The following is a 13,361-nucleotide window of genomic DNA, read 5'->3' as shown; positions in this document are numbered from 1 at the left end:
GGAATTCATTCCTTATAATGGGGGGGCACTGGTTCTGGCCTGAGCTGGATAGAGTGTGTGCAGGTTCTGTGCAAGCTTCCACCCTACTGCTCTGGTATTGCCTCTTCCCCTGCCACCCCTGCCTTTCTTGCCCCCCTCCCTAGGCACTTCTTCCAGTTGTCCAGAACCTGACCCGTGCACACATAGAGATGAGAGTGACAGCACTACGACCCAAGATGCAGCATCCTGTGAGCTAAGCAGTGCTCTGGAGAAATTCAGGGGTGGAGGGAGCTGAGGGAGGTGGACAATGGATTAGATGACTCCTGAGGTCCGTTCAACCCTGATATTCTAGGATTTCTATGAAATACACCCACGGCTGGCGGTTCCATGGTAACTGGATTTTTAGTGTCGGGTCACCAGTGTTAACTGGATACCGGCAGTGTGATCTTGCAGCGCCAGGAGATGCAAGACGGAGGAAGTGGAAGCAGCAGGCTGCCAGCTGAGCAGCTTCCTGCATGGCAGGAGCGCTCCAGCAGGGCGCCCTGAGCAGCTCACTCCTACCCCACTCAGTCCCCACCCCTGCCTGACCAGTAGGGCCTAAAAAATAGGAGGGCCTAAGGCCAAAAGCCACATTAGCTTAATAGGTAATGGGCCTGCTAAGACCTGGAGCAGGAGATAGTGTCTGCCCAGCCAGGAAGAGTCATTAATAGAACCGTTGTATCCGAAGACATAGGGAGCAGAAGGTTGCAGCACTGGAGGAGAAGACTCTCCCTAATCCAAAACAGGAAAGAGCCCCCTCAGCCCAAGGCAAGGGATGTGGCATCCATTGGGGAAAGACCTCTCCATTCATGTCTCTGAATTTAATATTTCAGACATGTAGAAATAGTCACCGAACTCACTGTCAGAGTTAAAGTGCTTGAATTGCTGGGCAATGATAAGTGTGTGTGTGTTGTGTGTGTGTGTGTGTCAGTCAGTCAGTCAGACGTGGTTAGGTACCACCAGACTGCAATAAGGGGAACCCAAGCATCTGAGCCCCAGGATCTCCAGATAATTCAAACCTCTGGGACTGGAACAGAGCCATCACTGCTCCTGTTCTTGGGGTCCCTGGGAACATCTTGGGGGCTCTCTAGCCTTCTACCTGAGGGGTGAAACCCATGCCTAACCCCCAGTGCAGAGCTGACCTTCAGACTCCCGCATGCCTGAACGCACCGTCTCCCAGAACTCCAGGCCAAAGTGAGAGCCTGTTGTGTTTCAGCTGATTCTCTCCGGTGGGCACATTGGATACATATAACACATGGAGAGACTCTTGCACACAATCCAGCATTATCGCCTCTTTCACTTAACCTCTTAACCACTGAAGCAGAAGAGAGTTCGAGTCACGTAGCACAAAAATGACCAACCTAACTGCAGTGCCCCTCACTAGCTCCCCCTCCCTTGTGAGTCCTCGGGGGCCATCTGCCCGCGAAAAGCAGGCAGGGCACCCGGCCTCATGAACCTCTGAATCTGGGAGATTTTGCTCTTCCTGAGTTGGAGACAAGAGCGGGATCCATGAAGGACTCAGGTATTACAAAGCTGAATGTCACCGGTCTAATTGCAGCTGCTAGAAAAATCACTGAAATGACAGTGTGAGCACAACCTGAGTATGGGAGATGTAAGTGCCTAGAATGGGTGACACAAAAGCCAGCGTGCTAGGCAGGGAGCTGCCTAAGCCAGTCAATGGGAGATGCTGACCAGAGGATGTTTATAGGGAGTCCAGGCCCTCAGTCAGCTTTATGGATTACAGGGCTGTTCCTGTGACTGGCTAGGGCCCATTGTCAGAAGCAACTTTTCTTTTCTTATGTAACCTCTGCCCCTCTAGTTGGCAGCAACAAGGGCCGGTTCAGTATCCAGGGCTCTGTTTCAGTAACACAATACTATAACCAGCATGAGCCCCACCAGTGACCTGGGACACTTACATAGCACACCCCCCTGGGCGCCTCTAGGAAGGCATACTTCCCTCTCGGCAAGCATGAACTCTAAGTGTAGCAAAATCTTTTAATAAAGAAGGAATCAATGCGGCTCCCATTGGAGAACACCACAACAGGTTATAATACAAACCATAAACAAAAAAACCCACCTTCCCAAGCACATTTGGCAATGTCCTTTTCCCTTTAGGGTCTTAAGTCAATCACCCCAAGTCCCAACAACCAAAGTCTCTGGTCAGTGCCACCTCAGAATTCAAGTTTATCTGTAGAGTTTTATCCCTCAGCCTGGTGGAAATGGGGGGAGAAGTCACCCAGGTGTTAAAGGGGCACCTTACGTGGGCAGGGCAAACTGCCTCCACCTCTCCATAAGTTCTGCTGCAGCCTTCACCACAACCAGCCTCCACCACACCAGCTGCTGCTGCTCCTCAGCCACCCTGCAAACCACTTCACTCACTGACTGTTCCATGGGCTCTCCAACACGCTGCAACTGCTCGCTCTGCCAGCGCTTAACAATAGGCTTCAGTCTTCCTCACTAGTTAACACAGCATCAGTGATCTCAGTTCAGCTCTATTCATGATTTCAGCTCTTAGTAGGGGCCCTGGATGCTGGTGCACTATGTCAACATGAATTCAGCTCAGCATCTCTTAGATGGACTCCTAATGGAATCAAAATTAGCTCTACTCTTACATGAGAAGGAGGATGTGCAATTGGTGATCCAGGCCCTCAGAAGGGGCCCATACCATCAAGCATACACACCAATCCCAACCTCTCCAATTCATGGGTTGGGACCCATGTCCCATGTTTAGCAAGTACCACCCAACTGAGGTTGAGTCATGTCTGTCACAAAGCAGTCCACAGCTCTCCCATTCACACAACCATCCAGCGCGTGACAAACTTTTATTTTCCTCGCCGCCCAATAACAAAGAAATAGTTTGGATCCCAGAGCTTTGTAAATCACCATCCAACTGCTGTGGACGTTATGTCAAAGAGGTTGATGCCAATGTGAGAATTACTTAAAATTCTTAAACTCTGCTTCACAAAGACAAATCATGTCGCAACACACAATAAGGAAAATACAAAACATTCAGTGTAGTCTGTCCATAGCATTCCTGCATACACTTGCGTCGAAAGTCACAAGGTGTATCTTGCCTCTTTCAATGGGTCAGTCCTTGTTATAGCTAATGGTCCTTAATGGGCCAGCAAGCTAAGAGCCAAGCTGCTGGATTGCCCAAGTCTGCGGTGTCACCCAGAAGCATAGCACAAGTTTTGAAATACAGGACAGCATAGAGCCATTACTTAAAACTTTAAATTCAAAAATGATACATGCACCCAGATAGCATAATCATAATCAGCAAACCATAATCTTGTCTTAGACACCTTATTGGCTCCCTTTATACAAGATTTGGTGCCACTACAGGATCTTGGTTGCAACAATGATCTATATGATACCAGTTTGTGTCAATAGCAATTACACCTCCTCCCCATACTGTGGTTGCCCGGTGCAGCAGTCTGGGAGCTGACCTTGTCTGTGAAGACCAAGTTCAAAAATAGAATCAAGTACTTCATCTTTTTCCACATCATCTGTCATGTTGCCTCCTCCCATTCATTAAGGGTCCCTGTCATAAATAGATTAGCAAAGCGTTAATGCTTTTTTACCTGTAAAAGGTTAACAAAGGAACCAAACACCTGACCAGAGGACCAATCAGGAAACAAGATTTTTCCAAATCTCAAGGGAGGGAAGTTTGGGGTGGGTGGTCTTTTGTCTGTCTCTGTTGCACTCTCGGCTCTGAGAGTGATCTCTCTATCTCCAGGCTTTCTAATCTCCTGTTTCCAAGTGTAAGTACAAAGGTAGAAGACAATAGACTTATATTGTTTTTTGTATTTACATGTGTGTAGTTTGCTGGAATGTTTTAAATTGTATTTCTTTTAGGATAAGGCCGTTTATTCAGTTTGTTTTCTTTTAAGCCAATGACCCCTGTATATTGTCACCTTGATACAGAGACCATTTTTTTTATGTCTTTTTCTTTCTTTTTGTATAAAGCTTTCTGTTTTTGAGACCTGTTGGATTTTTTCCTAGTGGGGGCTCAAGGGGATTGCGTCTGCAGCTCACAGGGAATTGGTGGGAGGGAAGAACACAGGGGAAGAGAAAATCTCTTTGTGTTAGAGTTACAAAGCTTGCATTTGCAGGGACTCGGGGGGAGGGAGAGAAACTGATCTCTCTGGTTTGCGTTTCAAGGAATTGAAACAGAGTGATCATATCTCCAGGGCCATCCAGGAGGAGGAAAGCCTGGGAGGAAGTAAAGAGGGTGACAAGGGAGGGGGGTTATTTCCCTTTGTTGTAAGACTTAGGGCATCTGAGTCTTGGGGTCCCCCAGGAAGGTTTTGGGGAGACCAGAGTGAGCCAGACATGGAATTCTGGCTGGTGGCAGCGCTATCAGATCTAAGCTGGTAATTTAAGCTTAGAGGAATTTATGCTAGTACCTCATATTGAACTCTAAGGTTCAGAATTGGACTTATGCTTTTATGATAGTCCCACACTTTCCCTGACCACCTTCTTGTTGCTAACATACCTGTAGAAACCCTACTTGTTACCCTTCACATCCCTGCTAGCGTGCAACTCCAACTGTGCCTTGGCCTTCCTGATTACACCGTCCATGCTCTAGCAATATTTTATACTCCTCCCTAGTAAAATCTGTCAAGTTTCCACTTCTTGTGAGCTTCCTTTTTGAGTTTAAGCTCACCGAAGGTTTCACTGTTAAGCTAAGCTGGTCCACCTGCCATATTTGCTATGCTTCTGCACATTGGGATGGTTGTTCCTGCACCCTTCAAAGGCTTTTTTAAAAATACAACCAAGTCTTGTTCACGTGATGGCAAACTCTTACATGTCCCTCTAAAAATCATTGCCCTGTGATTGTCTCGAGTCTGACCCCATCAGGGCACTGACCACTTGTAAAGGAATAAGCACATGGAAGGCTGTGAGTAGGACTTCATTAAACCTGTGGTGATGACTTAAACCAGGAGACAGAGGTGAAAGTAAGCCTGTACGGTCTGGCAGAAACGGCATTCCCAGCAAGATCCTGTACGTCATAGCCAGACCAGACCGGCTTCCCCAGGCTGGCAATTTAAAGGCTGGGGGGGCTCCCGCGCTGCAGACTGCAAAGCGGAGCCCCAGGCCTTGTAAATCTCTGCCTCGAGCCCTGGGGTAGCAGTGGCAGCTGGGACCCCTGAGGATCCATCTGCGATTTAAAGAGTTCGTGGCTCTGCTGCGGTAGCGTGTGTGGCGGAGCCTGCATCGGCCCTTTAAATCGGCCCTGAGCTCTGGGGTTCCCAGCCGCCTCATTCCAGCTGGTTGCTCCGGGGGTGATTTAAAGGCCCAGGGCCCAGCTGCCACTATCGCAGCAGAGCCCTGGAGCCTTTTATCTCTTCACGTATTAATATGGCACCTTGTCTACGAGCTCATGCTTGTCATCATTCAGGGACTTTGCTTGCTTGTGCTCACCAACCAAGAAAAGGTGGACGCAAGATGTATCAACTCGTGTAGGTGTCCTCATGGTAGAGTTGTTGATAACCCCCATTGAGGATTGATGTTTCAAGATTCACAAGACCACTCTGCAGGCTCCGATGCAATAGTTCTGCACCAGTTGTGTGTCTCAGGTCTCCTGTTAATGCAGACGGATATCTACTTCTGGTCTCTGCATTGGTGGAACACAACTATCTTGAGATTTTGGCTGGAGAAATTGTGTATTACAGACCTTAAGTTAGCAACACTATAAATAATGGTTCACCTTTGCTCCTAGTGTTACGTGAAAAACTCTACAGTAAATCGATTGTCTGAACTTCAGCAGCCTTCCATCTCTTAACATATATTCTTGGTATATAGAGCCATTGATGGGGTAGACTGTGACAATCACAGGCACTATTTGTCTACCTTATTTTAGTTGATAAAGAGTTGGCATCACGTCTAATTGGGTTACTTGGTTCGTATTTTAATACACCTTTATTGTGGGTGGCTTTACTGCAGCAATTATTTTCCCCATGCTGCAGAATTTATTACAATATGGCAGGGACCAGCTTAGCTGTAACAGTCACAACACGTCGGTGAGCTTAGACCAATATGCAGCTCACTAAAGTGGTTAACTTGCCTACATATGGCATGTACTAGGCAGAGTATAGAGATATGCAGAGCCTGCATCTTTTAACAGGAAGGCCAATCGTGCAACATATTTGAGTTGCAGCTACAGGGGAGCTTCATTTTTAGAAGTAGGGTTTCCTACAGGTATTTTACAATCAATGAAGGTATTCCATGGGCTAGCACTTGCCTGCTTGACTAATCACTTACTATAGCTTTCAGAAAATACGACAGATTCTGAACCTTAGAGTTCAAATATGAGGTATAGCATAAATCCTCTAAGCTTAATTACCAGCCTTAGATCTGATAGCGCTGCCACCAGCCAGAATTCCAGTGTCTGGCTCACTCGGTGCCTTCCCAAAACCTCCCTGGGGGACCCCAAGACTCAGATGCCCTGAGTCTCACACAAAGGGAAATAACCCCTCCCTTGTCCCCTCTTTACTTCCTCCAGGCTTCCCCTCCCTGGGTATTCTCTAGATGATTCCCTCTTCAATTCCTTGAAATGCAAACCAGTGAGAGAATCAGGTTTCTCTCACCCTTCAGTTTGGAGTCCCTGCAAATGCAAGCTTTGTAAACTCTAACACAAAGAGATTTTCTCTTTCCCCCCGTGTTCTTCCTCCCACCAATTCCCTGGTGAGCTGCAGACGCAATCCCTTGAGCCCACTAAGGAAAAAAATCCAACAGGTCTCAAAAAGAAAGCTTTATATAAAAAGAAAAGAAAAACATAAAGAATGGTCTCTGTATCAAGGTGACAATATACAGGGTCATTGGCTTAAAAGAAAACAAACTGAATAAACGGCCTTATCCAAAAGAAATACAATTTAAACATTCCAGCAACTTTTTTTTGTACACACATGTAAATACAAAAAAACAATATAAGCTCTAATTGTCTTCTACCTTTGTACTTACACTTGGAAACAGAAGACTTAGAAGCCTGGAAGATTAGAGAGATCACTCTCTCAGAGCCGAGAAGTGCAACAGGAGACAGACAAAAGACCACCAACCCAAAACTTCCCTCCCTTGAGATTTGAAAAATCTGTTTTCCTGATTGGTCTCTGGTCAGGTGTTTGTTTCCTTTGTTGAACCACTTTCAGGTAGATGCAGAATACACGCTTTGCTAAACCTTATATTTAGACAGGGACTCTGCAAAAACAAGTGGAGGAGCAACATGGACAAGAGATTTGAAAAATGAGAGGAACTTGATTCTATTTTGACTAAGTCTTCCCATGGGGAGATCCCCCTCTCATCAGGTGGGTTTGGGGCAACTCCGGGCAGATCACAGTATCTGCAGGAGATTAGTAACAGATATTGACTACAGGAGCCTTGTATCATATTGAGTCAATTGTTGACAACCAAGATCCCCAGTGTCACCCTAAATCTTTGTAAAAGGAGTCAAGTAAGGTGCCCGGGAGCCAAATTACTGGATGCATCACCCTTATCCGGGTAGCACTGGTCCAGTGACTCATTGGAAGTGGAGGTCTATAGTAATGGCTAAAGATTCTAGTGCTGTATACTCAAACTTGTGCTAGTGCGCCAATGGAGTGACACCGCAATGACAGTTGTGGCCTCACCTCCTACTGTCCCTGCTTGCTGGCCCATTAAGGACCATTAGCTATACACAGGACTGACCCATTGAAAGATAGGGCAAGATACACCTTGTTGACTTTCGACGCAAAGTGTATGCAGAGGATCACTGCTCTATGGATTGGACTACACTAAATGTTTTGTATTTTCCTTAATGGTGTGTCTGCGACCATGATTTGTCTTTGTAAGCAGAGTTGTAAGAATTTTAAGAATTCTACATTGGCATCCCAACCTCCACTTTGACATAACGTCCTCAGCAGAGCTTGGGATGGTGATTTACAACAGCCTCTGGGATCCAACCCACTATTTCTGGTGTTATTGGGGGCGAGGATGGAAATGTCTGGAATGCGAATCTAAATATTTGTCACGCCTGGACCCCATTGTGTGATGGGGAGCTGTGGGACTGCTTTGTGACAGAAATGACTCAACCTCAGTTGGGTGGTACTTGCTAAACATGGGACATGGGTTCCAAAACCCCCATGAAGGAGAGGTTGGGATTGGGTGTTATGCTGATGGTATAGGGCCCCTTCTGAGGGCCTAGAATCACCAATTGCACATTCCTCCTTCTCCATGTAAAGAGTAAGAGCTAACTTTTTGATTCCATTAGGGATCCATCAGAGATTGCTGAGCTGAATTCATGTTGGACCTAATGGTGCACCAGCACCAGGGCTCCCCTACTAAGAGCTGAAATCACTGAAAAGAGGCTGAACTGAGATCACTGAGTGCTGTGTTAACTAGTGGGGGAGAATCTGAAGACCTATTGTTAAGCGCTGGCAGAGCGGAGCAGTTGCAGCGTGTTGGAGCAGCCCATGGAACATTGAGCAGTGAGTGGAGTGAAGCGGTTTGCAGGGGTGGCTGGAGGAGCAGCACAGCTGGTGTGGTGGAGCTGGTTGTGGTGAAGGCTGCAGCAGAAACTTCATGGAGAGGTGGAGCAGTTTGGCCCTGGCCCACGTAAGGTGCCCTTTAACACCCTGATGTGGACTCTCCCCCCATTTCCACCCAGGCTGGTGGGGATAAAACTCTACAGATAAACTCTTGAATTCTGGGGTGGCACTGACCAGAGACATTTTGGGTTGTTGGTTGTTTTGGGGTGATTGGACTTAAGACCCTAAAGGGAAAAGGACATTGCCAAATGTACTTGGGAAGGTGGGTTTTTGTTTATGGTTGTAGTATTAAACCTGTTTGTGGTGTTTCTCCAATGGGATGCCGCATTGATTCCTTCCTTTATTAAAAAAGATTTTGCTACACTTAGAGTTCATGCTTGCGAGAGGGGAAGTATTGCCTCCTAGAGGCGCCCAGGGGGGTGTGCTATGTAAGTGTCGCCAGGTCACTGGGGGTGGGGCTCATGCTGGTTTATAGTATTGTGTTACTGAAACAGAACCCCTGGATACTGAACCGGCCCTTGTTGCTGCCAACTCAGAGGGGCAGAAGGGTTACATAAGAAAAGAAAAGTTGCTTCTGACAATGGGCCCTAGCCAGTCACAGGAACAGCCCTGTAATCCATAAAGCTGGACTGAGGGGCCTGGACTCCCTATAAACATCCCCTCTGGTCAGCATCTCCCATTGACTGGCTTAGGCAGCTCCCTGCCTAGCACGCTGGCTTTTGTGTCACCCATTCTAAGGCACTTACATCTCCCCATACGCTCAGGTTTTGGTGCTCACACTGTCATTTCAGTGATTTTTCTAGGCAGCTGCAAATTAGACCGGTTGACATTCAGCTTTGTAATACCTGAGTCCTTCATGGATCCCGCTCTTGTCTCCAACTCAGGAAGAGCAAAATCTCCCAGCATTCAGCAGGTTCATGAGGCCGGGTGCTCTGCCTGCTTTTTCCTGGCCCAGATGGCCCCCCAGGACTCACAAGGGAGGGGAGCTAGTGAGGGGCACTGCAGTTAGGTTGGTCATTTTGTGCTACGTGATCTGAACTCTCTTCTGCTTCAGTGGTTAAGAGGTTAAGTGAAAGAGCGATAATTGCTGGATGTGTGCAAAGAGTCTCTCCATGTGTTATATGGTCACAATGTGCCACCGGAGAGAAAATCAGCTGAAACCAACAGGCTCTCACTTTGGCCTGGAGTTCGTGGAGACGGTGCGTTCAGGCATGCGGGAGTCTGAAGGGTCAGCTCTGCACTGGGGGTTAGGCATGGGTTTCACCCCTCAGGTAGAAGGCTAGAGAGCCCCCCAAGAATGTCCCAGGGACCCCAAGAACAGGAGCAGTGATGGCTCTGTTCCAGTCCCAGAGGTTTGAATTAATCTGGAGATCCTGGGGCTCAGATGCTTGGGTTCCCCTTATTGCAGTCTGGTGGTACCTAACCACGTCTGACTGACTGACTGACACACACACACACACACACACACACACTTCTCATTGCCCAGCAATTCAAGCACTCTTAACTCTGACCACTGTGAGTTCCTGGTGACTATTTCTACATGTCTGAAATATTAAATTCAGAGACATGAATGAGAGAGGTCTTACCCCAACTGGATGCCACATCCCTTTGCCTTGGGCTGAGGGGGCTCTTTCCTGTTTCTGGATTAGGGAGAGTCTTCTCCCTCCAGTGCTGCAACCTTCTGCTCCCTTTGTCTTCGGATACAACGGTTCTATTAATGACTCTTCCTGGGCTGGGCAGACACTATCTCCTCTCCAGGTCTCTAGGCAGGCCCAATTACCTATTAAGCTAATGTGGCTTTTGCCTTAGGCCCTCCTATTTTTTTTAGGCCCTACTGGTCAGGCAAGGGGTGGGGGACTGAGTGGGGTAGGGAGTGAGCTTGCTCAGGGCGCCCTGCTGGAGCGCTCCTGCCAGCAGGAAGCTGCTCAGCTGGCAGCCCTGCTGCTCCACTTCCTCCGTCTGCATCTCCTGGCGCTGCAAGATCACACTGCCGGTATCCAGTTAACACTGGTGACCCGACACTAAAAATCCCAGTTACCATGGGAACCGCCAGCCGTGGGTGTATTTCATAGAAATCCTAGAATATCAGGGTTTGAACGGACCTCAGGAGTCATCTAATCCATTGTCCACCTCCCTCAGCTCCCTCCACCCGCTGATTTCTCCAGAGCACTGCTTAGCTCCAGGATGCTGAGCATCTTGAGGTCGTAGTGCTCGTCATCACTCTCATCTTCTATGTGTGGCCGGGTCCTGTTATTCTGGACAACTGGAGAAGTGCCTAGGGACCGGGGGCACAGGGCAAGTTGGGGTGGCAGGGGAAGAGGCAATACCAGAGCAGTAGGGTGGGAAGCTTGCACAGAACCTGCACACACCTATCCAGCTCAGGCCAGCAGACCAGTGCCCCCCCATGTATAAGGAATGAATCCCACACAGTTGTAGGAAAAACAAAACAAAACAAAACAGCCCATTCTGGCCACCAGCACTTTCACTTTAAAGGACCTTCCATCAAGGGGCTCAGATTTATGATGTCTTTGTGTCAGTACTGTACCGAACTGTACTGAAACAGCAAAGAAATCCAGATGTATTTTTCTGTACTGGGATGCACAGGCAAACAAGTTCTTTCCTTTTGCTCTGTCCAGTCCACGGGCCAACACATCTTTGTACTTTGAAAGGGGTTGCACAAAGCACTGGAGGAAAGCTCAACACACAAGGTTTCTCCTCCTCTTTCCCTCAAGATTTTAAATCCACTCTTAGCGCTACAAAGAAAGACTGGCTGAATAGTCTAAGACGGGGTTCTTTTCATTTGCTGGATCTCTAGCAGTTCAATCCATCAGATAAGTACCTCACATTTGATTGCTTTGGAGTTTCAATTCCAAAAACTAAAGCTAAATAACCCTGGAGTTAGTCCTCATTTTTCTGCCCCAACTCAAACTAATTTCTTTCCCAAGTGGAAAATGCTGGGAAGCACGGAATGAATTTCAGAGTAGCAGCCGTGTGTGACGATGCAGTTCTGGCGGGACCCAACTGAGAGTGCCAATTCAGGACCAATTGCTTAAACAGGGCAGTTACAGCCCCAGGCTGGTTTTTTCCACCTCTAAGGCAAACCAAACCAGCCAGACAAAAATGACTTCGGTTTCACCCCACTGGCTAACATGCAAGTCACACAAGCAATTTCTTAGACACTCCAGTTTGCCCAGTATCACCACCAGTGCCACTCATTCCTGGGGATGAATGGTTATGAAAACCAAACTCCAATAAAAGAAAAAGGTTCTCTCGATCCCAAAGGACCAAGCCCCAGACCCAGGGCAATATACACGTCAGATCTTATCCACAAATCACGCTGTTGCCAATCCTTTAGAATCTAAAATCTAAAGGTTTATTCATAAAGGGAAAAAGGTAGAGATGAGAGCTAGAATTGGTTAAATGGAATCAGTTACATGCAGTAATGGCAAAGTTCTTAGTTCAGGCTGTAGCAGTGATGGAGTAAACTGCAGGTTCAGATCAAGTCTCTGGAGAACATCCCCGCTGGGATGGGTCATCAGTCCTTTGTGTAGAGCTTCAGTTTGTAGCAAAGTCCCTCCAGAGGTAGGAAGCAGGACTGAAGACAAGATGGAGATGAGGTATCAGCCTTATATAGGCTCTTCCAGGTGTAAGAACACTTCTTTGTTCTTACTGTGGAAAATTACAGCAAAATAGAGTCTGGAGTCACATGGGCAAGTCCCTGTATACTTTGCTGAGTCAGAAGGCATATCTGCCTTCTTTCAATGGGTCAGTTGTGTAGCTGATGGTCCTTAATGAGTCATCAAGCAGGCTAAGCAGAGCTAACACCAACTTGTTTGGGGTGTCACCCAGAACTACAGCACCAATTTGAAACACAGACAGTATACAGCCAATACTTATAACTTCAACTACAAAATGACACATGCACACAGACTGCATAATCATAACCAGTAACCCATAACCTGGACTTAGACACCTTACATGACCCCCTTTACATAGGATTTGGTGCCACTACAGGACCTTGGTTGCAAACCATGTTCTATATGGTCCCAGTTTATATCAATAACGTCACACCGCGTTAGTCTGTATCCGCAAAAAGAACATGAAGACTTGTGGCACCTTGGAGACTAACAACGGTACCGCAAGTACTCCTGTTCTTTTCATGGAATGAGTGTGATTTGAGATGGGAATGAGAACGATGGCCAATTCCTGCTTATGGTTACACCTGTGTAGCCTTATTGACTTCTGGGAGAACAGATTTTTGCACACGAATAGATTTTGGTCTCTTCTGCTTTTCCACATCTGGTATAAGCAAAATCTCATTCACTTTCCTTCCCTAAACGCTCTCATGTTCCCTTTCTTTCCATGCTGTCCTTTTCTACTCATTTTCTAACCCTCACTTCTGATCCCTGTTTTTTTTCCTGTCTCTCTCCTACCCTCTTCCCCTCCCAGTTACAGATCATTCCCCATGGCTCCCCTCCCACTCCCGATTTTATCCCTTCCCCTCTTGCTGCCCCTGGCTGGTTCCCCTGTCAGGGATATTTTCTTATCACTCTTCTTGTTTCTGTTCTCCACCATTTCTCCTGGACTGTCCCTTTATTCTTGTTTTATTTTCACTCACATTTTCTGTCTTGCTTCTTCTAATTCCCTCTGGTTAAACCCGCCCTGTCCCTGCCTCCCCCAGTGCTGCTAATGTCAGGAGTTTAAAAAAAAATCATGAGACTGACACAATGATCATTTTTTTAAGGTTATATAAATTTTTTGGTCATCTGCACCCATCTCCTCCTCCCTCCCCCTTTTGTGACAGTTACTGGGTTACCAGCT

The 13,361-nt window shown here is 47.2% G+C and overlaps 2 protein-coding genes across 2 annotated transcripts in view; one reads left to right on the top strand and one right to left on the bottom strand.

The window, feature by feature from the left end:
- Positions 1–13,361, top strand: part of LOC116830654 (E3 ubiquitin-protein ligase TRIM17-like) — a 241,167-nt gene that overhangs the window by 173,622 nt on the left and 54,184 nt on the right. The window lies entirely within an intron of this gene.
- Positions 1–13,361, bottom strand: part of LOC116825933 (zinc finger protein RFP-like) — a 469,299-nt gene that overhangs the window by 444,288 nt on the left and 11,650 nt on the right. The window lies entirely within an intron of this gene.

The sequence above is a fragment of the Chelonoidis abingdonii genome, chromosome 12 (genome assembly GCF_003597395.2).
Source record: "Chelonoidis abingdonii isolate Lonesome George chromosome 12, CheloAbing_2.0, whole genome shotgun sequence".
Classification (NCBI taxonomy): domain Eukaryota; kingdom Metazoa; phylum Chordata; order Testudines; family Testudinidae; genus Chelonoidis; species Chelonoidis abingdonii.
The sequence above is the reverse complement of the archived record's forward strand: the minus strand, read 5'-3'. Positions and strand labels throughout refer to the sequence as shown.